Genomic DNA, 23,474 nt, shown 5'->3' on the forward strand with positions numbered 1-23,474 from the left:
CTTCACTCTGATGCATTCAGCCATGTGATAGTATCCTGAGAACAATTGTATGTCTGTTTTGTTTTTTGGGGTACCAAGTGGTTTTGACGCACAACGCTAATACGTGACTGCATACCAGGAAACACACACAGAGCCGTGTTTGGGATGTCTTTTGGCCCGTGTGTCATGCTCAGGAACATGATGGATGGTTTCCAAACAAAAACAGAGTTTGAGGAGCGAGCAGCGGAGAGACTACGAGCCGATGATGGATGGATCGGTCAGCTGCATCGCCTCGCTACAGCACACAGCGCTCACAACATAACACATCATACCACCCAAAAAACGAGAGGAGTTTTGGGAGGAAACACCCCCCTACACGCACACACACACATACACAGACAACAAAATTACCTCACATGGACATTTTTTTAAATACACAAACTCTGAGTCCTGTGTGTTTACTGTACAGCAGCAAGCGTGAAAATTTAATTTCCGCTTGGGGAGGAGGGGGGGGGGGACAGAAACCAAACCCCCCCTGAGGGGTCAGACCGCCTGCTGCTCTCCACACTGACGCTTAATGGAGGCTGAGAGGTTTTTACTGTAGCTACAGTCTGAGAGACACGCAGAGGGTTTCACTTCTGGGAAAACATTCATTTAAGATGAAGGTGCAGTTATTTTACAGCTAGTTCCAGTTGTGCATGGATCAGTTTGACCTTACATCTGCAAGCTAGAGCTGCACAGATGAATCAATTCATTGATTAGTTTTCAGCCATTAAGTTAAATCAACTATTTTGATAATCATGTATTCCGTTTGAGTCGTTTTTTTGATGAGAAAAAGCTACCACAGAAATCCCACTGGGGACAGGGTGGACATGTCCTCCCCACTTTTCAAAATCCAGCTTGTGTCCTCGCCACTTTCTTTTGATATTATTTTATTTTAAGTCTTTGTGCTTGGCCCCTGTTTTAAACATTAAATACATAGTTTAGAAGGCTACTATTCTTTCTGGGAGAATTCATTATGAGAAACATTATGGTCAACTTTATTATTTCCTGGATTTTGTTTCGCCATAGCCCCTAAATGTTTGGAAAAATGCAGGAAATGGGATTCAAATTGAAATTTTAGTTTTGGGAGAGCACGCCCCCCCCCCCCCCCCCCCCCCCCCCCCCCCCCCCCAGCTTCTGAAATGTAAATTTTTTCTAGTTACTTCTCACCTCTGTGACAGTAAACAGTACATTTTTTAGCTTTGGGAAGTACTAGACATTTTTTACCAGTTTTTGAAATTTTAGAGACCAAACACCTAAAAGATTAATGTCAAAAATAATCGACAGATTAATTGGCAAATCGTTAGTTGCAGCCCTACTGCAATCAGAGCGTGAATGTTTGAAAATAGTGTCCCTTTTATTAAAATTATTGAATAAAAGCGCCACTCTTTTCATCACAAAGGAGCACACATCTTGCTGATGACAGTGAGATGGGGTTAACACAAAGCTTGTAGGTAACAATAAAACACTGACACTTTAATTGGTTGGAAATGTCATACATTTTCAGATGATGTTCAATTAAGCTCAGTTCAATAATGCAACGACTGTCAGAGAATCAAGTGAAATTACCGTATAAAGAAAAGTACCAACTGGTGACCTGAGTTATGATTAATAGGTTTGGTTTGTTTTATTGCTCGGATGTTTCAGTTACGACACCTTTTTCTTTTGTGTATCAGAGCTTGAATCTGACTAAAGCTTTGTTGTAATGATATGTTTCTTTATTGATCTCCGCAGAGAGATCCTTCTGTTCCTTTCCCTCCCCCACACAGAGGTCAGAGGTCATGGTCATGGCTTCAGCTCGGTGGTTTCTAAAAATGTAAAAACACGGCCGGTTCTCACAAGTAATGCCACACAGCTGTTTGTGGAATTAAGTCATTTTTTGTTAGCGATTAGCGACGGGAATCTGTTTGTTGCATCTGCAGTCTCAGATATGTATATCATATTGAATCAAATCAGGCAGTAATTTATCTGTCGTCTTCCCCAGTTTTCTCCAGGATTACGACGTTTGGTTTGGACACATCACAGTTTCTGATCAAACTCTTGGATCCTTCCATCCAGGTTTGTCTGGATGGAAGGATCAGACACAACATGTACTTATTTTTTTAAGGCAACTAGGATCCTGAAAAGTGTTAAGAGTCCTTGACTTTTAAGCCAAAGTGAGTCTGTGCGCTCTTAAATCAGAAATGCCCTTAGCAACAGAGCCAGCTGAACTCTGGGTAATTCCTGTCACAGAGCATCAGGGGGAAAACACATTTGGTTGTTGAACAGAGCGACTCCGACTCACTTCATATAATCAATACTAGCAGAATCCCAGAGCCCTGCTTCCCTCGGAGGCTCCAGCATTTACATTTTGATTCAGGTCCTCCGCGAAAAGAGGAGGAGGAGGGAGTCATCAGAAGAAACAGGTTAACTCTACAGCCTTTAAACGACCCTCCGCCTCCTCCTCCTCCTCCTCCTCCTCCCTCCATAGTCCTGGAGACGAAGGTGCGTTTAAGCCTCTTCGCAGCCCGGCACTAGCTGAAAGAAGCGTATGGAGATGCCACGGAGCATCAGAGCCAGTTTGCCACCGCCTCCTCCAACGAGTCCGAAGCACTTCTCTTGATCTACGGTGCTGTGATGGCTTGTCAATATATGCCCCCCCCCCTCCACTCCTCGTACTAATTCAGTGAAAAAAATCTAGTTTTCCATTAGTCTCTGGCCCTCCAACGTTACCCCAAGCTTATCCACCTGTAATTATTAAAGGCAGATTCCCTGAAAGCAATCAGCCCGCCACCATTTGTATCTTTGAAATCTTAATAAGGCCGGGGGGGGGGAGGGAATGAGAAGTACTGAGAGGAGGAGGTGTGTGTGAGCAAGAGAGAAGGATGAGAAGAGTAGATGAGAAGCGAGAGGAGGTAGGGAGATGAAAAAAACAAAAGCATGATGAAGGGAGGAGAGAGAGAGGAGACAAGGTGATAGCAGAGAGAGTAGGTGGGAAAAGGAGAGGGGGAAAGAGGATTCATTAAAAGAAGAAGACTGGAGAAGAGAAGGAAAGAAAAGCTGAGGGGAGAAAAGAGGAAGGGTGTTTTAGGAATAGAGAGGAATAGAGGAGACAATCTGATAAGAGAAGAGGACTTAAGAAGAGAAGGGAGAAAGAAAGGACAAGATGAGAAAAGAGAATAGGACGATTAGAGGAGGAAGAGCAGAAGTTGTGGAGAGAAGAAAGGAGGAGGTGAAAACAGGAGGAGAGAAAAGAGAGGTGGAAAACAAGGGGGAAGGGATTAGGAAGAAAAGAAAACAAGGTAGGAGATGAGATAAAAAAAAGGATGATTTAGGGATGTAGAAGAAAAAATTATGACAGAAGAGGAGGTGAGAAAAGAAAAGGATAAATGGGGTGAGGAAGAGATGATTGGAGGAAATGAGAGGAGATGAAAAAGAATTGACACAAGAAGGTGAGACTGAACTCGAGAAGGAAGGAAAAGATGAGAAAAGAGAAAATGAAGATGTGCGGAGTAAGAGCAGAAACTGATGAGAGAAGATAAGAGAAGAGGAGAGAAGGAAAAGGATAGGTGAAAAGAGCAGAAAGGGGAAAAGAAAGAGGAGGTGATATGAGAAAGGGATAATGGAGAACAAAAATAAGTAAGAGACGTAAAATGAGAAAAGGATGATTTAGGGAAAGAGGAGACAAGGTGATTACAGAGGAGAAGAGATAGAAGGAAAAAGGAGAAGAATCACGGAAGACAAAGTCAAAAAGGGAGAGAAGGAAAGGAAAGAAGGTGAGACTAATGTAGAGAAAGAAGGAAAAGGAAAAATTATGATTGAGGAAAAGGAGGTGAGATGAGAAAGGCATAAGGGAGAAAAGAAAACAAGGATGGGAGATGAGAAAAGAAAAGGATGATTTAGGGAGAGAGGAGACAAGGTGGTAGCAGAGGAAAGGGGGAGAGAAGGAAGATGGAGGCAGGGAGAGAATGGGGCAATTGAAGAGACAGTGAAAAAGGGACTAGAGGAAAGAAGGAAAGAAGAGAAGGTGAAATAGAATGGAAGAAGGAAGAAACAGTGAGATGAGAAAGAGACAAGGTGAGTTGTTAGGAAAACATGATATTAGTTGGAGGGACGTATTACTTTTCTACCCTCAGCTGTTCTCGTTTTGTTGGCAGCCCAATCCAGAAAGATCTGTTAAAACTCAAAATAATTTATACATTTTAAGCTCTTTACAGCTCGTTTGATAAAACGAGGATGGGTGATGAAAGAAAGAAAAAGACAGGGCGGATTTGGGGGGAGAGGAGAAAAAGTGATGGCAGAGGAAAGAAGGCGGGGAGGAGAGAAGGAAGACGGAGTTGAGCATGATGGGGTTTAAAGAAGACAAACTGAAAAAGGTGAAGAAGAGGAAAAGGATGAAAGGAGGAGCTGTTTTGAGTTTCTAGTTGCATTTTAAAGTTTTGAAGTCAATTTACAGAACCGATCTAAACTACAATAATTTAGTCCAAGAAAATCCAGAGTAATCTTAAAGGGCCCATATTATGAAAAATCACTTTTCGGGGATTTTTGTTATTTTGTGTCTCTGGTGCTTCCACACACACATACAAACTTGGAAAAATAACTATCCATGCTGTTTTGAGTGAGATACGGTTTCTGAATGTCCTCTGCCTTCAGTCTCCGGGTGAGCTGTTCAAAATCTCCACGGCTTTCTACGTAACTAGCCGAGACGAGACGAGTTGGCTAACCGTAGCATGCTAGCGCTAGCATGCTAGCTCGTTCTCAATGGCAAAACACGTTCTCAATGGCAAAAATGCTCCAACACACACTAGTTCACCATGATCAACAAAAGAACTACTTCCATGTCACTGTTCTGCAGGTATTCCCCAGCTAATCCTGCCTTGAACTGATCAAAGCTGGACAAACAATAGCTAGCTGATGTTATTTCTTAGCAACTGCTAATGTGCGACTCCCAACAAAGATAGTAAAGAAGTGAGATGCCTCACTCTGTAGCTAAAACAAAGACCAAAACACACAGCTTGAAAAGAAGATCTGCAGCAAAATGCAGTACAACTAAAATATAGTGATTTTTGAAAATGAAACCATGTAAACCCATTCTGGTACAACCTCAAAATACAATTGTGAACCTGAAAATGAGCAGAAAATTCAATTCTATTCAATTCAATTTTATTTACATAGCGCTAATTCACAACAACAGTTATGCAGAATGTACAACAGAATATGGGCGCTTTAAGGTGGCAATCGATCGTATCCCCCAAGAAGTTCTGCAGTAATGAGTCTGTTAAAAGAAGAAATGTTACTCACCAAATGTCAGTCTCACGTTCTTTCCATATTTGCTTATTTGGTGGATTTGTGATCTCTCCTTCTGCTGTGTGATTGCTTCTTATTCCAACCCAGAATGTTTTCCCTGCAGCCTTAAATGTTCTCGACACAGAACAAGAAAAAGCAGACAGACGAAAGAGGTCAAAAAAGGGAATGAACAGGGGTGGGAAGTAACAAAATACAGTACATCTACTCACGTTACTGTATTGAGTGGTTTGGTTGAGTATTTTGCATCTTTCAAGTTGTGTTAGTCGTTGTGTTAAAGGATTATAATTTGAATTGTCACTACAAAACTTGACTGATGCAGAGCGGACATGGACATCTGAAGCTTTGCTAGTTAAGCTAAAAACAAAACAAGGCTTGTTTTTACCAAGTGTCAAGACCAGCTTTGCAATAACCCACAAAATTGGCGAAAACAGGAAGCCATTTTCTTAAGGGGAGTTTATTAAAGAGTGTTAGGTGTACTCTGCTGCGCTAATACGCCCAGAGAAAAAAAGAAACATTTGAGAATGTGCCGCCTGACATCAAATTAATATTGAGCAGAATTGAGCTTGGCCTCTTGGTCCCTGCCCTCCACAGCAGTCGCTGTTTCTCATGTGGCCCTTTTGGGGAAATGAATTCCGCATGTAGGACACTAGCTCCATTAATTCACATACCTGTGATTAGCTCATTCGGGCTACTTAGGGGTGTAGAAGCTAGCTGCTACAGTCTGGGCTGTTACATTGACATTAGGGTCAAAAACAGGATTTGGCCTTGATTTGCATTATAACAGTTTTTTATGTTGGTGAAGAAAAGAAGCAAAGAAGCATGGCCCTCAGTACTAACAATGTATGGTACTTTCCCTTTCAATTGCTTTTTTGAAAAATGTTTTATGAGATGGTCTGAATTAAAATTGCACATTCTATCTTTTTAATGGTCTTAAATGTGTTATGTTGTTACATGTGTATGATTACATGTGTATGTTTGTTTAAATTTATTCTTTAATTAAAAACAAAATAGTGTTGGATTTATGACCCCTTGTCCTATTATCACTACACCCCGTTTACAGTTTTTTTTAGTAACTTTTTTCTTAAAGTAGATAGATAGATACATAGATGTTTATTGATCCCAAAAAAATGGGAAATTCCTGTGTTACAAAGTAGCCTACATTTTAAATTAACTACCAATTTCTTTTGAGTAATTTTTACGATAGGTATTTTGTCCTTGAGCTTGAGTAACATTTCATCAAAGTATTGGTACTTTTACTTGAGTACAATATTGCAGCACTTTTTTCACCTCTGGGAAGGAATATGAATTTGGTGATTTGTGGTTAAACTTTTACTCACAGACTACACTGGGATCAGGGACACGTTTGACTTCTGTGGTTGTTTCATTGGTCTTCCTGAAATAATGGTCCTGTGAAAAAGAACTACAGTGGTTTAATCTAATGTATTTTAGCGGGTATACGTAAGCGTCACAGAATTCCTTTCTCGCATTCTGATACACGTTATTTTGCACCACTTTACGGTGGAAATACCTTTATTTAGCCAAAGGAAAACATAGATGACAATTCAAAATATACCAAACATGTAATGGAAAGTATGTTGTTAGGTGTCCAGGTGCATTTTTAAGTAGGTATATGGAAATTCTGGAGCTTTCTTAGTGGGTATTCTGCATATACCTGCATATCACGTAGACTACGCCACTGCCTCCACCTCCCAATGGTTCTCTCAATAAAAATTAGAAAGTGTTAACATGTAAAGCTTGAGCTGAGTCTGGAAGCACTTAAAGATTCAGTAGGTAAGACTCGTAAGAATTATAAAACTATAAAACTTTCTGTCATATTTGCTGAAAATGACCCTGTGTTCGAGGAGAACTACATAAAGCAGGTGATGTAAGCCTCCGGCTTAGGAGACCGTTCGGGCTTTTGGCAGAACGGCCGGGAGGGACTGAGAAGTTGTCGATCCTGGATAAATCCTGGATCTTCACAATCCTAACTACAGCACCTTTAAATGTCACAAAATCAATCATCCAGCGATTATTTGAGGCGAGTTACAACAGTATGTCTCCTTCCTCAGCTGTGAGGTCTTCTTTACTCTCTTTTTCCTCTTTTGTACTTTTTTCCTAATTTGTTGTTTCTCCGTTTTATCCTGCAGCAGGCGGAGGTGAACTTTACCGCGAGCCGATTCACATTCTCATTCTGTCAGGGGGTGACTGACCAAACTTTCTAGAAAAGGTCTTTCTCTTTTATTTCGTCTTTGACTCTCTCTCTTTACTCTGCAGAACTGTCTGACGCAGTGCGGTCAGTGTGGGTATAGCAGCCGCACGAAATGAAAAATAAAAGCGAAGCTGCCAAAACATTTTTGAGTAAAGCTCTGTATTTACAATTCTCACTTTGTACAATGTCTGCACATCACGGTTATAGCAAGTAACCCAGAATGTTCAACTTCTACAGAATCCATGTTCTCCATCGGACTCCTTCATTCCAAATTATTTCTACGTTGTCGTCCTATAATAATCGTTGTTAACAAACCACAATACTTCCTGCAGATGTTTTAGGATCCCCTCCTGATACTCTGCTATGTGAAAACGTGTGTTTAATTATCTCTTTTTATTTTTTTTTAAACCCCTACTCCTGCAATTGAGACAATCCAGAATCTTTTAAAAAGTATTACTGCTGTCCACAGGATTTTCAGGGTCTGTGCACCGTTTCCGCGGCACATTTATAAGTTGCATATTGGGCTGTAATTGGCTTCAAAATAGTTTTGATGTTGTGTATCGTGCAGGTCCATCCACGTATTAATCTAAGATTTAAGATGAGCACAGAGAGATTTTCCCCATTCAGCAGTTACATGTATTGACAAAGTCAAGCATGGTCAGTCTGCACTGTAAAGTCAACTTCAGTCAGGTAACAAGGAGGAAACCAGTGGTGTAACAGTAAGTGTTCAAGTCCCCTGAACCGCCGGAGACTTTTAACATGAAACGTAAGGAGGAATGTTGAGTTTGCATGAGGAAGAAACATTATCAACAGTAAATTTACATGACAAGAGCAGGGCTTAATTAGAGAGCAACACTTAAAAAAAAAAAAAGGCCGGCCAGATGAATGATGGATGGATGAGTGAGAACAATAAATACATTTATAAAAAATAACGTTTACAGAGCAATGTTAAAGTTTTCAGGAGCCAAACGGGAAGTGTTCCTACTTATTTAGGTGAGCTGTGATATTTTCTTCATTTGATATCCTTAAACTCACTCTCAGTTTTGGAAGTTTATTGTCTTTACACTCAAATTGAGCCTGAGAAGAATGCATTGATTTGAGCTGGAAGTGAAGCATCAAAATGTTGGATCCTGCCTGGAAGTGACATCACAACGGTCCTTTGGATTTTTAGACATAACTGTGTAATAGGTATGACCATGACCTGATGTGTGTGTGTGTGTACTGACAAGACATGTCTGTAAAATCTTTACACGTTCTCACGTGCTCTGAACTTCCAAACATCTGAAGGAAAATCTAAGAGTTCAGTTTTGTCATCTGTTAACTTTCATAGTATTCTGGTTCTAGTACAGCAGCGTCACCATTATTTCTCGCTTCAACTATCAGAGAACTTATTCCTTTTTTTCTGACTTTGCTGCCTCTCCATCTGGAGAGAGATGAACTTTACCGAGTGTCCTTTCACATCCTCATCCTGTCAGGACGGAGGGAGAAAACTTTGATGGAAAAGGTCTCTCTTTCTCTCTGTTGGCCTTCTGAGAAACAAGGCCTTCACCTCGTTTATTGCTGAGCCGCGGCGTTTTCTAGCGCCGGGCCCCCCGACAGGAAAAGTGTCAGACCAGTTTCTGACGTGAATTTGCATTCCTCAATGACGGCTGACAGCGCTGAAAGGCCAGGAGAAAACCGGAGCATCGATCGGCTCGTGGAAACTATTCAAAGAAACAGATGAGCTGAAGGAGCAGAGAGGTTCTCATACCTCCCCTCCATCCCTCCATCCCTCCTCCTCTCCACCCCTGCAAACCGCCACTTGCTTTAAAGAACAGAACTTCATTAAATTGTGCCACTCTGTGTTTGTATCAGGGTGTGGAGGGGGAGTTGGTGATGTGTTGAAGGATCCGAGCTTCGCCACAGAAGAGCTATTAACTCTGCTCCGCCATCAGTTCGGTTCTCCTGCATACCAAAGCAGCAGGTTGTCACGGTGCGTTCCCACGACGACACAACACCGGGAACACTGCCAGGTAATGAGGGAGCGCACGCACACGCACACACACACGTACACATTCAATCAAGAGCACGTACACATTAACACACACATGCAGAGTATACACACAAAGTCCTCTAAAAAGCACACACACACACACAAGTACACATTCAATCAACAGTACATATACATAAACACACACACACACATGCAGTGTATACTGTACACACAAGTGTACACAAAAAGTCTTGTAAAAAGCAAAAGGAGTACACAGACACACCCGTGGTGAACAAAGTACTGAGATCTTTTACTTCAATGAAAGTGGTAATCGTTGTAAAATCCTGCATTCAAAGTTTTACCTATAAGTAAAAAAAGTACCTGCAAAGTTAAATTGTTATCGTTATTAGCATGTACTTAGGGTGCTAGTTGAGATGTATAAGTTATATGATATAAATGAAAGTTGTTATTTGATTATAATAACTAATTAGGGTTTAACAAATATTTTTTTCAGTCCACAAATGTATCATATTTTAGAGGTTAATCAGATCTCGCTATTTAAAGTAACAACCATAACATTAAATACAAACCGTCTGATTGCTTTTATTTCAAAGGGGACACAAACTGCGGCCTCCATCGTGTTCTGTGTTGATTTGACCCATCCACCACTATTATTAACTTCAAATACCAAACATTTACACATGATGTGTGAAGCACATCTGGCATCATATGTCAGCATACGTGATATGCAGGTATATGCAGAAAACATAATGCATAGATTATTTTTAAATACAAAAAATTATATTTAGTTATTACTCTCATACACACAGACACATCCAGCAAAAAAAATACACACAGAGATATGACTGAAGCAAGAAACGCATACAAGGAAAACAGATGCAAGTTCATTATGGACTCTAAGTTTTATGTGTCTGAATAGGAACCCTGTACACACACACACACACACAAAAGCGCACACACACACACACACGCTTGGTTGGTCTGACAGAGCCAGCTGTGCTCTCTCACTCTTCAATTAATTCTCTCTGCTGCTTTGACCTTTTCCTCCGACAGAAACAAAGAAACTGGAGGCTGCAATGCTACACACACGCATGCATGCTTGTGCACACTCACGTACACACACAGCCACACACACACACAAACACACACACACACACACACACACACACACACACACACACACACACAAACAGCTGCAGAAACACATGAGTGCAGACATACTGCAATACACACTCACAAAACATAAACCTTGAACTAAAATGTATTTTTGCGTACTGTTGATAAAGTCACATTCATCACACGCAGTACTGATCTGTGTGCTTTGGTTAGTGGTTACCAACCTGGGGGTCCGACCCAACAAAAGTGTTACTGTTTGCAGACATCTTTGAACTTTAGTCAAATAAAACATGGAAACATCCTGCTGACACCTACAAGCATGACGGAGGGGAAACAGGTAGACATTACTTGGTTTAAAGAGGTTTAAAAAGGTCTGTTTGTTGGTGACAGTTTTACCACAATTAGCCGAAACGTCTTCATGAAATTTCCAGGCTACGTTCCTGCTCTGCAGAGAATGAACCATTCAAATTTTGCATTTTAAGAGCCACAAAATATGTTAAAATAAATTAGGTGGTAAAGAATTAGAGCTGTATGTCTGTACTCAATGCCATTAGGGCAGCAAAATAACCCAGTATTGAGTAGTATCGAGAGTAGTATTTGTACTCAGATCTAGTAAGAAATGGTTTGTATGGTTTTGCTCACAGCCAATCACTGCACACACTGTAGATGAATGTACCATGGCTCCACCACCACAGCAGCAGCAGCTACATCCCATACAGACGGAGTTGGCAGTTCAGCGTGATGCTTCCATTCACCTTACAGGTATGGAAGGAAATATTCTAAGGGTACCAATATCATATCACATTTTATTTTAAACATTCCCAGCCTGTAAAGATCGTTAGAAACGTTTTCAACTGAGTCACCAAATTTATAACATCCCCATTGGCTGTGGAAATCCCAACCAAGCTACCCCCATGACAACGTAGGCTACTGAAAGGACCCTTACCTGTGGATGAAGGTTTGAGGAAGTCTTTAAGGAAGGCTGCAGAAGTCTTTGGCTGCCTTCATCTGTCATGGGACCATCGATCTTAAGATTGTAGGTGAACCTCAGGAGTCTCCCATCAAGATTCAGGACAGCAAAGACCACAAAGTTTTAACACTTTTGGGGATTTGTAATAGTATTTGTGCGAATACGTGTATTAGCTAACAAGGGTGTAATTTGAGTTTTATCACAAAACAACATAATATTGATTCTGTTTAGACAATGACACAATATTTGCTGATATCACAAAGTCTGCCGCTGTTTAATTTTGATTCGATTCAGGGGCGATCGATTTGATCGAGAGGCTATCAAGAGCCCATTTAACACAATCACTTCCATTTATATCAACTCCCATAAAGAAAATTAAAAAAATGATATGACAATTGCATGACTCTGCTCTCCCAGACATTTAAATTCTCTTTAACAATACAAATAAATAGTGGGACATTTAAAATGAAGGTTCATCTTAAAGATGAAATGTATCAATATTTTCACTTTGCATCAATGATATTGGATTTTTGATCATTGAATTGGTTTATTGATCCCAATCTATGTATTGTTAAATTTTCTTTAAATGAGAGTCCCAAATCAGAATAACCATTAAGAAGAAAGAGAAACATACCTTCAACTGTATTTCTGTTTCTCTGCAGCTCCACAGTAGAGCTCAAACTGAGCAGATTTGTGTTTTTGCTTGTGAAAACAACCCAATTTGTCCTAAAGTCAGGTTGGAGTTTGTAAGCTTCTAGGCTCACCGCCAGGTACGGAAGCACGTCAGATTCTGCCTCTTGAATTTCAAAAAAGTATTCTCACTTATTTATTGATCTCTGATTCAAAAGAGGCCACTTGAAAGACTGAATTAAAACAACTATTTCCTCTGGTCTGACTATGTCTGGACAGACAATCAAAACGAGTCAGCCAGTCAGCTATGTAGCTGTTTGTTCTTTTCTATGTGTGTTCTTCATACCAGAGAGCTTCAACAAGGGGTCCGCGACCCCTTAGAAGTCATTAGAATCACTGCATGGGGGCCACCAAATTATTATTTTTTCCCTTAAATTTAAAATATGTAGGAAAATATACATTAACAGGAATCCTACTGTGTTAGCAAATACATACTGACCTATTTGTAAAAAACAACAGCCTGAACAGTATTGATGATCTAATAAGTAGCCATGATAATAACCATCCACAAATAAAGGTGAGATTATGTATTCACTGTGCCTTTCACATGACATCAAAACATGATGATATATGAATCTGATATTACTATTATTTTATTAGCTTAGTTTTGTAGTGCATACATACAGTATATGCACTACAACACTATATATAGACTTTACGGCTGTCACTGGTACGAGGACTCTACGACGTAATTTCAATTCTGTTCTTTGAACACACACACACACTTTCAAATTCATTTGACACAATTTCATTTATAAGTCTCAGGAATCGGCCCTTGTGTTAAACAATAAAGAAAGTAAGACATCTTTTTCTCATACAGTTTAGTATTATCATTTCTCATTATGATCACCTTCAGTATTGCCTGGATTTTGTATCATATTAGTCCCTGTAAATGTATGTAGGAAATGGGGTTCAAATCAAAAACTTTTTTTGGCGGTGGACCCCCAGACCCCTGTTTTGCCCCCACCCCCTCCACCCCCTCCACCCCTCCACCCCTCCCCACCACTTCTCATACCAAAATTACACCATTGGGAGGACTTATAAACGGGAATTCAGTTTAGTTAGGGTAGGGTACATTTTTTAGGAGACATGGCTGCTCAAGGGGTTCATCCTCTAAATTAAATTTAAAATTAAATGTAGACCAAAGTTGACCAACCAACTGATTTTGTTATGCATGGAGCCACACTGCTGCTAGCGTGGCTAAAAAACCTTACTAAAAAATGTCTCACATGTGTTGTCATTAACAATTAACGATAAAATGATTGCTATGTGAATATTAAAATGTGATTTCAGTACCACAATCTTTAGTTAAAGCATACTTTTATTATTAAGGTGTTTATGTAGTACATCCTTAAAAAGCCACATGCTGCCGTTAAACTCGGTCCGTGATATTTTTTACAGTGCAGTCTTTCAGCCAGTCAGTCAGCAGCTGTGGAGCGCTGTCACACTTCATCAAAGCTCCATCACCAATGATAATGTGACCTGGCCAACTCAGCAGCGCCACTCCCTGCTGCCCAGAATATTGGCAAGTGTCAGATAGCCAATAGATTTATGTATGCAAATCAGCCCGATCAATAGCGTCTGCCACGGTCCAAGATCTACAACCACACCACATCGCCTGGAATATTTCCTGTCAGATAAAATCCAGTGGCAGAGCAGACGGCGGAGGGCAAAAAAAAAAAACTTAATATGAAAGGAAAAAGGTTTTAGAGAAGAAGGAAGGAGGAGAGGAAAAGTGAAGATATGACGGAGAAGGTTTGCTGTCAATGAGACGGCAGACGGCCAATCATCTGAGAGAATAAATCAGTGCAGGCCTGTCATTGGAGGAGTGAAGAGCAGCGAGAAGCCAGGAGACATAAGGAGGTTTTACTGGGTCACAGTACAAAGATATCTACTTCATGTCAAAATGCTCAAATAGTTTTTCTTTTTACAGGAATCAGGTGTCCCACACTGTACACGTTCAAGAGACGAGTCCGTAGGATAAAGAGATTCAAATTGTTTGCAAGTGTTCTGAAATGTGACTTAATATGAGACTAACAGTGAGTCTCTAAAGGTGACCCAGAAATGTAAAGAGAGGAAAGAAGAAGTTGCATTCATCAAGTACTTTTAAACTTTGCGGAATATATTTCCTTTTTTTATGAATTCAAATTGTCTTTTAAGTGCATTACAGTTTAAAGGAAAATCATTTTAAATCATCTCATTATTAGTATTGAGAAGGTAATTTTTTGTTAGCTTTCCAGTTCTTATCACACTGGAATGTTCTGATTTTACATGGCAAGAATCTAATTTTTGTTTATTTTAAAGAAAAGATTATAGGCCCGTTAAAAGACATATCCAACATAAGTATTAACATGTGGCTTTGCAGTAAGAATTATTTGCCTTTTTCCTGATCAAATTGTCATATATTTAATGTTTTGGACGTCATGTGTATAGTTTTAATACCTTTTTGTTCTGTTAAGTAAAATGCTGATGTAACTATATAACTCGTGTAAACATTGTTACAATATTCCACAGTAAAGGATGAATGGGTTAGTTATTCTGTATGAATGTGTGAATTCGGTAGCTGAACCAACATTAACATCGTAGCCTTTAATCTGTATAATCTCTAAAGTCTTGATCTGTGAAATGTTCACTTAGTTGGGGATTTAAAAGGCAACCTTTCAAATCTTTTGAAAGTGAAAATAATATTAATAATGAGGCTACACATGAAAAGAACTTGTTGTAAACCATAATACTTTCATTAGAGTTTATCCTGGCCTTAACACTGAATATACTTTATATTTTTTGGAACATCTGCATTCAACCCATTCAGCCTCTTTATTCTTCTTCAACAGTTATTTTGTATGTATATATTTTTCTTTTCTGTATTTATTGTTCATTTTCACTACTGTTTTATATGTGTGTTGGTTTTTGTATGTATGCACTTTATACCCAGGCAAATTTCAACTAAGTTTTTAGGTCTAAAGTTTTGTCATTTTGTTACTGGGATTATGATGCTGCAGAGCCTTTCAGGTGAGTTATCATAGGAGAATCATTCATTTTAAGACCAGAGCTCCAGTGTTGATCTGAACAGACCCGCTCCTCCATCATCTCCTCCTCCACCATCCAGGAAAAGGCCAGACTAAGCACAAGGAGTTGGGTGGGGTGGAGGGGGCATGTCGGTCGCCTGTCGGCGTGGCAGCAGCCGCCGTGTCACCGCCTCCCCCGTGGGAACCGCCCGTCAAACGGAAAGGTTGTGCCACATCTGCATAATCATTACCACGGCGACAGAAAGTCATTCTGGGAAACAATCAATGTTGTTTTAAGGGGTGTTAAAAAAAACAAAAAGACAGAAAAAAAGGGTTGAAGAGTCTTAAAGAAGATCAAGTGTCTCAGCCGGAGGAACGGCAGCGCTGGCAGTTTTACCGGAAGCTGCGGAGCGCCTCGGAGGATTGTAGAGACACACACTTGGAAACCGCTTGTGTAAAACACACAGAGTGAATTAGTGCTGAGCTCTGCCAACACACTGAGGAAATACTTCAATTATCTAGAATCACTGCGGCTTCTACAATACCTACAATATCTGAGCATTTATTCAACATTAATTATCATGCTACAAATAACTTTTATGGATATGCCTGATTCTATCTACAGATTCCAATCTACTGCCTTCTGTGTTGTACATGTTGTTCTCTCTATGGCGACTGTAGACCGATCACGTGACAAAATGTAGCCGTCTGGTCACAAGGCCGTGAAGTACAGCGGCCGTTGCGGTTAAGTTTAGCCGTCAAAAGGGGGCCGTCATGCGGCGACTACGGTTAAGTTTACACAAAACGACTACTTTTACTAACATGGATCTTTGCAGTCTATTCAGCGCAAAGAAGTATAAAGATCCTTTACTTAAGTAATAGTACTTATACCACATACTCTACATAACACTCAGCCTGTTCTCATGAAGCATTCATTCAAAAAGCTACGAAGAGTTAGGCACCGTAATCTGTTAGCATTCCACGTTTTGATTTGCTGCATTCAAGACGTTGACGTCCAATGTATGGGAGCACGGTTGGCGGGGAGGTCGGGTGGGTGTTAAACGACAGGACTTTCAAGCCAGAGACACACACTTGGAAGCCGTTTTTTAAGCTGAAGTACGCTTCCCAGGGGTAACTATATTTACATTTTTATCCAGGTAATAGTGTTCCTTAGGAGTGTATTTATTTAGATTTTCCTAATCTTAACCCTCTTAGTTATTTTGGTGCCTAATCTTAACTTTTGTCGAGGAAAACTGCTCACATTTTGTGGACTTAATTTAACCGTAATCTCTGCCGAAATAAGAGGCACTATGGTGCTCTATACCCGGCTCAAAGTCACCCATTTACGGCTCAACACATGTACCAACTGCTGCTGATAGGACGAGTTGGGATGGCTTCACAAAGCTCTGTAGCAGCTTAAACAACTAGCAACTGCTGCTCGGTGTCACATGACCACCCAGTGTCACGTGACCAGCTGGCAGGCTCCTAATTTGATCTGTAGTCTTAAATTGTTATGTTTTTACTACAAATCTATGTATACAAAAAGAAACTTAAAGTAGGAGATGAGAAGCAGAGAAGTGAAAAGGAAACAAGAGGGATAGGAAAGTGATGTCAAGATGGAAAGGAGAGAATAAGGAGGAGAGAAAAAGATTCAAGTAGAAGAAGATTTTAAAAAGTGTAGGAAAAGAAGGTATGGCGAGGAGGAATGAGTTAAAGAACACAAAGAGGAGCAGAAAAAAAAGATCTGTAACAACACAGAGGAGATGAAGAGAGGAGACAAAAAGGAGGAAGATGAAAGAAGAGAGAAAGAATTAAAAAGGAGACAAGAGGTAAAGGATGGTGATGAAGAAGCAAAGGAAAGGAGCTGGAAAAAAAGAAGAGGGAAGGAGGAGAAAGGAGAGGAGAAAGAGAGGGTCCTCCTCTATCAGCAGATAAGAGACAGAAATGGATGAATCCTATTGGCCGACGGGCCTCTTCCAGCCCCTTATCTCCTCGCCTTCGTGAACTCAGGACACATTTCATAGAAATTTGCGAAATCAGGAAACCTGGGGATCATGTCATCTATCACCGTGACAACGCCGGCCCATACATCCTCCCGGCTTCACAATAAAAGCCACAATTGACTTTTTTTTCTTAACAATTATATGCTGCAGAAGCTACAAAGCAGCTTTGGGTTACTTGTTTGATGTTTTCAAGGTTAAACTAACTTGGAATGAATTCAGGTCTTCCAGATGGTTTTAAAAACTGCAGAAGTCGATCATAAATTACCCAGCAGATGTTTAGGGAGTTAAGTGTGAACGGGTGCGTTTCGGATGCATCAATTGGAAAAAGAAAAAAAAATATGACAGGAGGTTTGAGCTGTGGACAAGAAAAATGACAAAAGTAGAGTTGTGGCACTGATGCTGAAGCAACAATACTTAAGCTGATTAACATTTTCAAAAAAAAAGACACAGATCAGAGATAGACAAAGGGTGAGAGAAAAAGACTGAGGAAGAGAGAAAGACCAACATGAGAGTCCAACGAGAGTAAAGACCTGAGGACGGACAATGAAAAATTAAAGTACTCATATAATGCTAATTTTCAGGTTCATAGTTGTATTTAGAGGTTTTACCAAAATAGGTGTATGTGGTTTAACTTTTAGAAAACACTACATTTTTGTTGTACTTTACATTGCTGCAGCTCCTCTTTCACCCTGTGTGTTGAGCCCTCTGTTTTAGCTACAGAGTGAGACATCTCACTTCATTCTTCGTTGGGAGTTGCCCATGCACAATAAGTACTGCAAGCTTGTCAGTTGTGTGCCACGCTAGCAGCTAGGCGAGCATTATAACGTGCAAAGTGATGCACGTTTGTCACAGAAGTAAAGGCTGGACTACAGGAGAGCTGTTTGGAGCAGTTTGTGAACAGTGTTTTCTGTTGAAGATGGTATGTGCCATATGGGATGGACTTTGGGCTTTTTCACTTTGTAAACCTATTACGTGCACAAAAAAAGACAATAAATGTAAGGGGAAAAGCCAAAAAGCATAATGTGAGCACTTTAAGAAGACCTCATTCTTTTTTTTAAATGTGGGGATATTAGGGGTGTAATCAGTGGTGTAGTCAACGTGATAGGCCGGTATATGTTATAGACCCACTAAGAAAGCTCCAGAATTTCCATATAATCACTTAAAAATGCCCAATGACCTACAACAACATACTTCCCATTGTTTTTGATATACACATCGTTTTCTTCTTCACATAGGCTAAATAAAAGGTATTTCCACCATAAATTGGTCCATAAAAGTGTATCCTATTAGAGGAAATTAAGTCATTGTGCAAAACGTCCCGGGGGGGGGGGGGGGGGGGGGGGGGGGGGGGGGGGGGGGGGGGGAGACCTAGACCCCCATCCCCAGATTCTGGCTAATATATAGCACAGTATACCCACAACTACACATTAGACTACACCACATCCATGGTCCAATATGCTCCTCTGTTCTGGGGTCACGGCTTGGTGTGGTTTCAAAACAGCAGAAATGAAAGATTTTGTCATTTCAAAACAATGTAACCGTTGAAAGACTCTTTACTTTACACTCTTATGTACAAAATAAAAATGGTCCATTAAGACAAGTGCAGCATATTTTCACTAAAATAAATTCAATTTCACTTCAAGCAAAGTCAGCCTTGACTATTAAGTTTGATTTCTGCCCCCGGCTAAGTAAGCTGGGACTAGTCAGGAGCCGGTATAAGAATACTTTGACTCAGGAGTCTTCCAACACACATGTGCGTTGCAATCCAGGGAAGTCTCCATCATTGGTTCCGTAGATTTCAGGATCATGGTTTTTAGAGGTAGAAACAGACGGCATAGTTTCATTGCTGTTTCAAGAGTTATCTGATGTTTAAGGATCTCGTTACTTCCTGGTCAGACACGAGAACAATTCCTTGGTTCTTGTGCGCGTTCTCCACATTGCTTGCTCCATCATGTTGTAACTGAAGTTCCAGCGAGTGAGGAAGGCATGACTACGGGTGTGTTTTGGTTCGTTCAGCATCACCTGCTTGCTGTCCAACATGTGTGAGGTAGTTGTTCTGTGGTGAAGTCAGGGGAACTTGTCTCAAAGCGGTTTCTGTGATGCTAAATTATTAGTGTGCACATGTGGACCCGGTCCAGCTTCACGGAGAGCAACGACAGTGTTTTTTGTCAGTTGTGACTGCAATACTTGTCCCTGGCTTCTTCAATTTCCACTCTGATACTTCCTCCTTTAGTTTCTCTGCCAGATTTGTGCTTGTATTCTTGTACTTCTTAAACAGGGCGAGTTTGCAGGGCCGGAATTTTCATTTACCACTTGGGAGTGATGTAGTGGGCCGTCACTGTTAGTTCTCAGTAGCCCTACAGGTTCATCCATCGGTGGAGAGCTCAAGTGCCGAGGCAGTTGATAATTCCTGAACAACTGCAGCTTGTGATGGTCTATACAGGGCATGCACAACAGACCTATGGTGAAACATAGTTTATTGCTTCAACATGGTTCAAATCTGGATTTTAACTGCACTGTTCAGGGACCTGGCATGAGGACATTAACATACCAATATGGAGGTATCGTCATAGCGCCTCCTACTAACAACAAGAAGTTACGGTCGTTGCCATTAGATGTCCTCTACCTAGTGAGATGACCAGTTCCATGTCAAAAGGGTTCAAAAAAAGCCTGAAGACCTTGAGGATGCTTCATTTTTAAGATTGTGGTATTTTTGTTGAAGGGTGTAGCTGTGGCAGCATGGCAAATCTGATGTTATGTCACGAAACAGGAAGTTGTTGTTGCTTGAATGTACTGTGCATTATCCAATCTGCTTGACATTTTGCGTGACATTTTACATGCTTTAAAACAGTCCTGGTACGAGGACATCTACATGGTTCTCGGGCCTGGAGTGGCAAAAGGGATCTAAACCGCCCCCAAACAGTTTCCAAAGTTAAAGGTCCCTCCCTTAAGGACTCGCCCTTAGAAGTATGTTTTTGTCTTGTTCCACAGACACACACTTCAGTTGAGCAATTTAAAATTCACAACCACTCCACAAATCTTTGTCAATCTTTTGACCATACTGGTACACTGAAAGTTTATTTTTTTACTTTGCGGTCCTAATTGAGCTACATTTTGTTTGGGTGAGCCCAAGTGTGAGTGACACAATTTGGTGATTTTAAGTTAAAAGTAATCTGTTCACGGTATGTTTGTATGTCAGTCAGCGTACAGTATAGGCATGATACGGTGCATGTTCCGAGCGTTTTTTACATATCTGTCTTAGTATTTTGTGTTATTGTGTAACCAGTAAAGTTTGACTTAAGGTGTTTGTGTGTGTGTGTGTGTGTGTGTGTGTGTGTGTGTGTCTGCCTTGTGCATGACAAACTGGTCCAATTTCAGGCGTGTCGCAGCGGCTGGCTGAGATTTGTCTCACTGACGTTGGCGTTGTTGTTGTTGTTGTTGTTGCGGCCCTTCTTCCTCCTACTCCTCTTTTTAGTTTCCCCTCAGATTTGAATCGGCAGGGGGGACTGCGGCCCGTTCCCCCTCTGACAGCGCAGAAATAATTACAGTACAACCTCATCCCCTCGCTCGCTGTTATATTAGCCCTCTTATCAGGCTGCCGAGGGGGTAGTTGATCAACTAAGGTCACTGTATCCTGACCACAGCACAACAGCTACACCGCCATTTGGAGATATGATAAATAAAAGCCGGGGGTTACGCTGCAACAACACTCTTATCTACTACAGAGTGCTTTTTGTTCCATTCTCTTCCCTCCCTGCACCTCGTCTGTGTTTGTGTCTCCAGAGAATAGAGGAGAAAGTTAAAGCAGCTGATGGAGAGAATATGGAAACCTAAGAGTGTCTGCATGATTTGGCGCCCTAACAAATTTTTCTGCATGATTTTAAAGCTTAAAATAGAGAAAATATGTTTTATTTCCCAACTTTGCCTTGATAGTGTGAGAGGTTGGGAGGTTGGGGGGGTGGGGGTCGGGGGGGTAGGTGGGCTGGCTGTGGTTGTAAATGCGACTACATTATTCTAAAAACAGGTCTGAGACAGCCGCGCTGGTGTGAGTGGAGATAATAGATGCACCTACATTATCCTGAAGTGGCGGGGAAATTGAGGGGTTAGGAGGGTGAGCAGAACAGATGTGCCTACATTATTCTCAAGCCAGATTGATAGCGACGGGGGGCGACGGAAGGTGTAAAAATAAATACATCTCCATTATTCTGCAGTCATGTGAGAGCGAGAGGTTAGAGTGAGCAAGGAAAACAAATGCAGATGCATTATTCTGGAGTCAGAGTGAAAATTTTAGAGGTGGAGGTGAAGCTGGAAAAGTGGAGGCACCATCACTCTTTGGTTTAAATGATAGTGGGAGGTTAAGGATGCAGGTTTACCTACATTATTCTTAACCTTAAAGACAGGACTAGCACAGTATATCTTGTATATTGTGTAAGGGAAAGTCATATTGAGAAATGGAACTACAGCATTAGAGCAACGGCTACGATGACTGTTATAGACTGTTTATTCAAAGTTCATGGGGAAAAAATGTAAAATTCAATCTTGATGCCCAAATTCACAACTGAAGAAAACTCCTGTTATCCAGCAGGGGGCATCTGCAAAATGCACTGTAACATTATAAAGCTCTCCTTGTTGCCCTTAGTAAATAAAACCATCTGTATTGTCTTCTTTAAAGCAAAACAGAGGAAACTTAGAGGCCACGAAGAACGGATAATCATGATTCCAAACAATCTGAGTAATGTGAAGAAACATTTTGAATTCAACAACACAATAGATTGAAAAACCATGAAGCAATGTGTATCGCAAGACCTGATATTACGCAATACTTTGTGAGGCTTTCAATGATTCCGAAGCTATTCAGTTAAGGTAAATTAAGTTAAAAAAATAAATAAAAAACTGCATAGTTCCCCTTTAACACTTAAAACGTGGTACATATAGGCTGTGTCTCAAACAGCCTACTTGCAGACTTCAAACACACATTTTTAAGTACATAGTGTGGATAACGCAAAAAGTCAGTGCACTGAAAGTACCCGGATAACCCCCTAAAAAACGGTCAGAAAGTTCCATCTGTAACGATGGACCCTACTCGCACCGAATAGTCTCCATCTTGAATGCACGGTGGAGATGGGAGGGACCAGGACCATGGACCAGCAGCTGATTGGACAAACGCGTCACATGGGTTTGGCTTCTCACAGATTTCAAAACAGAGCATCATGGTTTGGATTAAGATCTTGTATTTTACGAAAAATAGTTTAACAAAGGTTTTTTTTAGAACATTTTCAGTGAGAAATAGGCCACGTGTGGCCAGGAAGGATCCGTGGTAGAGCAGGCGCACATGTATCGATAAGTTTATGGCTCGACGCAGAGGTCCAGGGTTTGAATCTGACCTGTGGCTACTTCTTGCATTAAGGTGGAAAAGCCCCCCAAAAATAGTTTCTGGATATTCTTTTGAGCGACAAAAGTCAGTTTAAAAGATTTTTGTCAGTTTTCGAGAGGCGGAAAGCCGAGCCAACCGTGTTCCTTTTGGGACAATACTAACCATCGAAAGTGGGCACTACGGCAGTAAGTGGTCAGTGCACATTAGCAGTGTACTGACGGCAGTATGTGGAACGAGACCCAGCCACAGTATCAGTCAAGGTTTCTGTAACTGCCACTTCTTTCCAGTGGTTGCTCAGATGTTTGAGGTGGTTGCTAAGTGATTGCTACAGTGTTACTGGTTGGTTGCTATGTACATTGCACTGAAAGTACCCAGATAACCCCTAAAAACGGTCAGAAAGTTCACTCTGGAACGATGGACCCTAGTCACACCAAATGGGCTCCATCTTGAATACAAGCAGAAAGAGTTCCATGTGGTTGCTAACAATGTCCGTTGTGGTTGCAATTATGAATGGTATGGCAATCAAACAGCTACTAAATACTAAAATATTGTTAAAATACTGTATGTACCATGAAATTGGTATGCAAATGATTTTACTCAATCATTCTTTGACTTTCACACATTTAATTCAGTCAGCAATGCTTCAGTCAGAAAATACAATGATTTAAAAAAAATAACACTTACCTCAAATGGCAACGTCTCAACTGGTGATTCTGCAATGTGAAAGAAAAACAAACTTTTGAAGAAGAAAAGAAACATGAAGGAAGATGATGAAGAGCAGTTTGTTCAAGGCTTCAATTGGGG

General features: G+C 40.7%; 1 long non-coding RNA gene across 1 annotated transcript; it reads right to left on the reverse strand.

The window, feature by feature from the left end:
* Positions 1 to 1,508: 1,508 nt before the first annotated feature.
* Positions 1,509 to 23,386, reverse strand: LOC117944434. Its single transcript, XR_004656575.1, has 4 exons — positions 23,355 to 23,386; positions 6,645 to 6,714; positions 5,302 to 5,411; positions 1,509 to 1,829 (listed from the first exon to the last, which is right to left on the reverse strand). It is a non-coding gene; the product is annotated as an uncharacterized LOC117944434 (long non-coding RNA).
* Between the last annotated feature and the right edge of the window lie 88 nt (positions 23,387 to 23,474).

Source organism: Etheostoma cragini, chromosome 5 (assembly GCF_013103735.1).
Source record: "Etheostoma cragini isolate CJK2018 chromosome 5, CSU_Ecrag_1.0, whole genome shotgun sequence".
In the NCBI taxonomy this organism is placed as follows: domain Eukaryota; kingdom Metazoa; phylum Chordata; class Actinopteri; order Perciformes; family Percidae; genus Etheostoma; species Etheostoma cragini.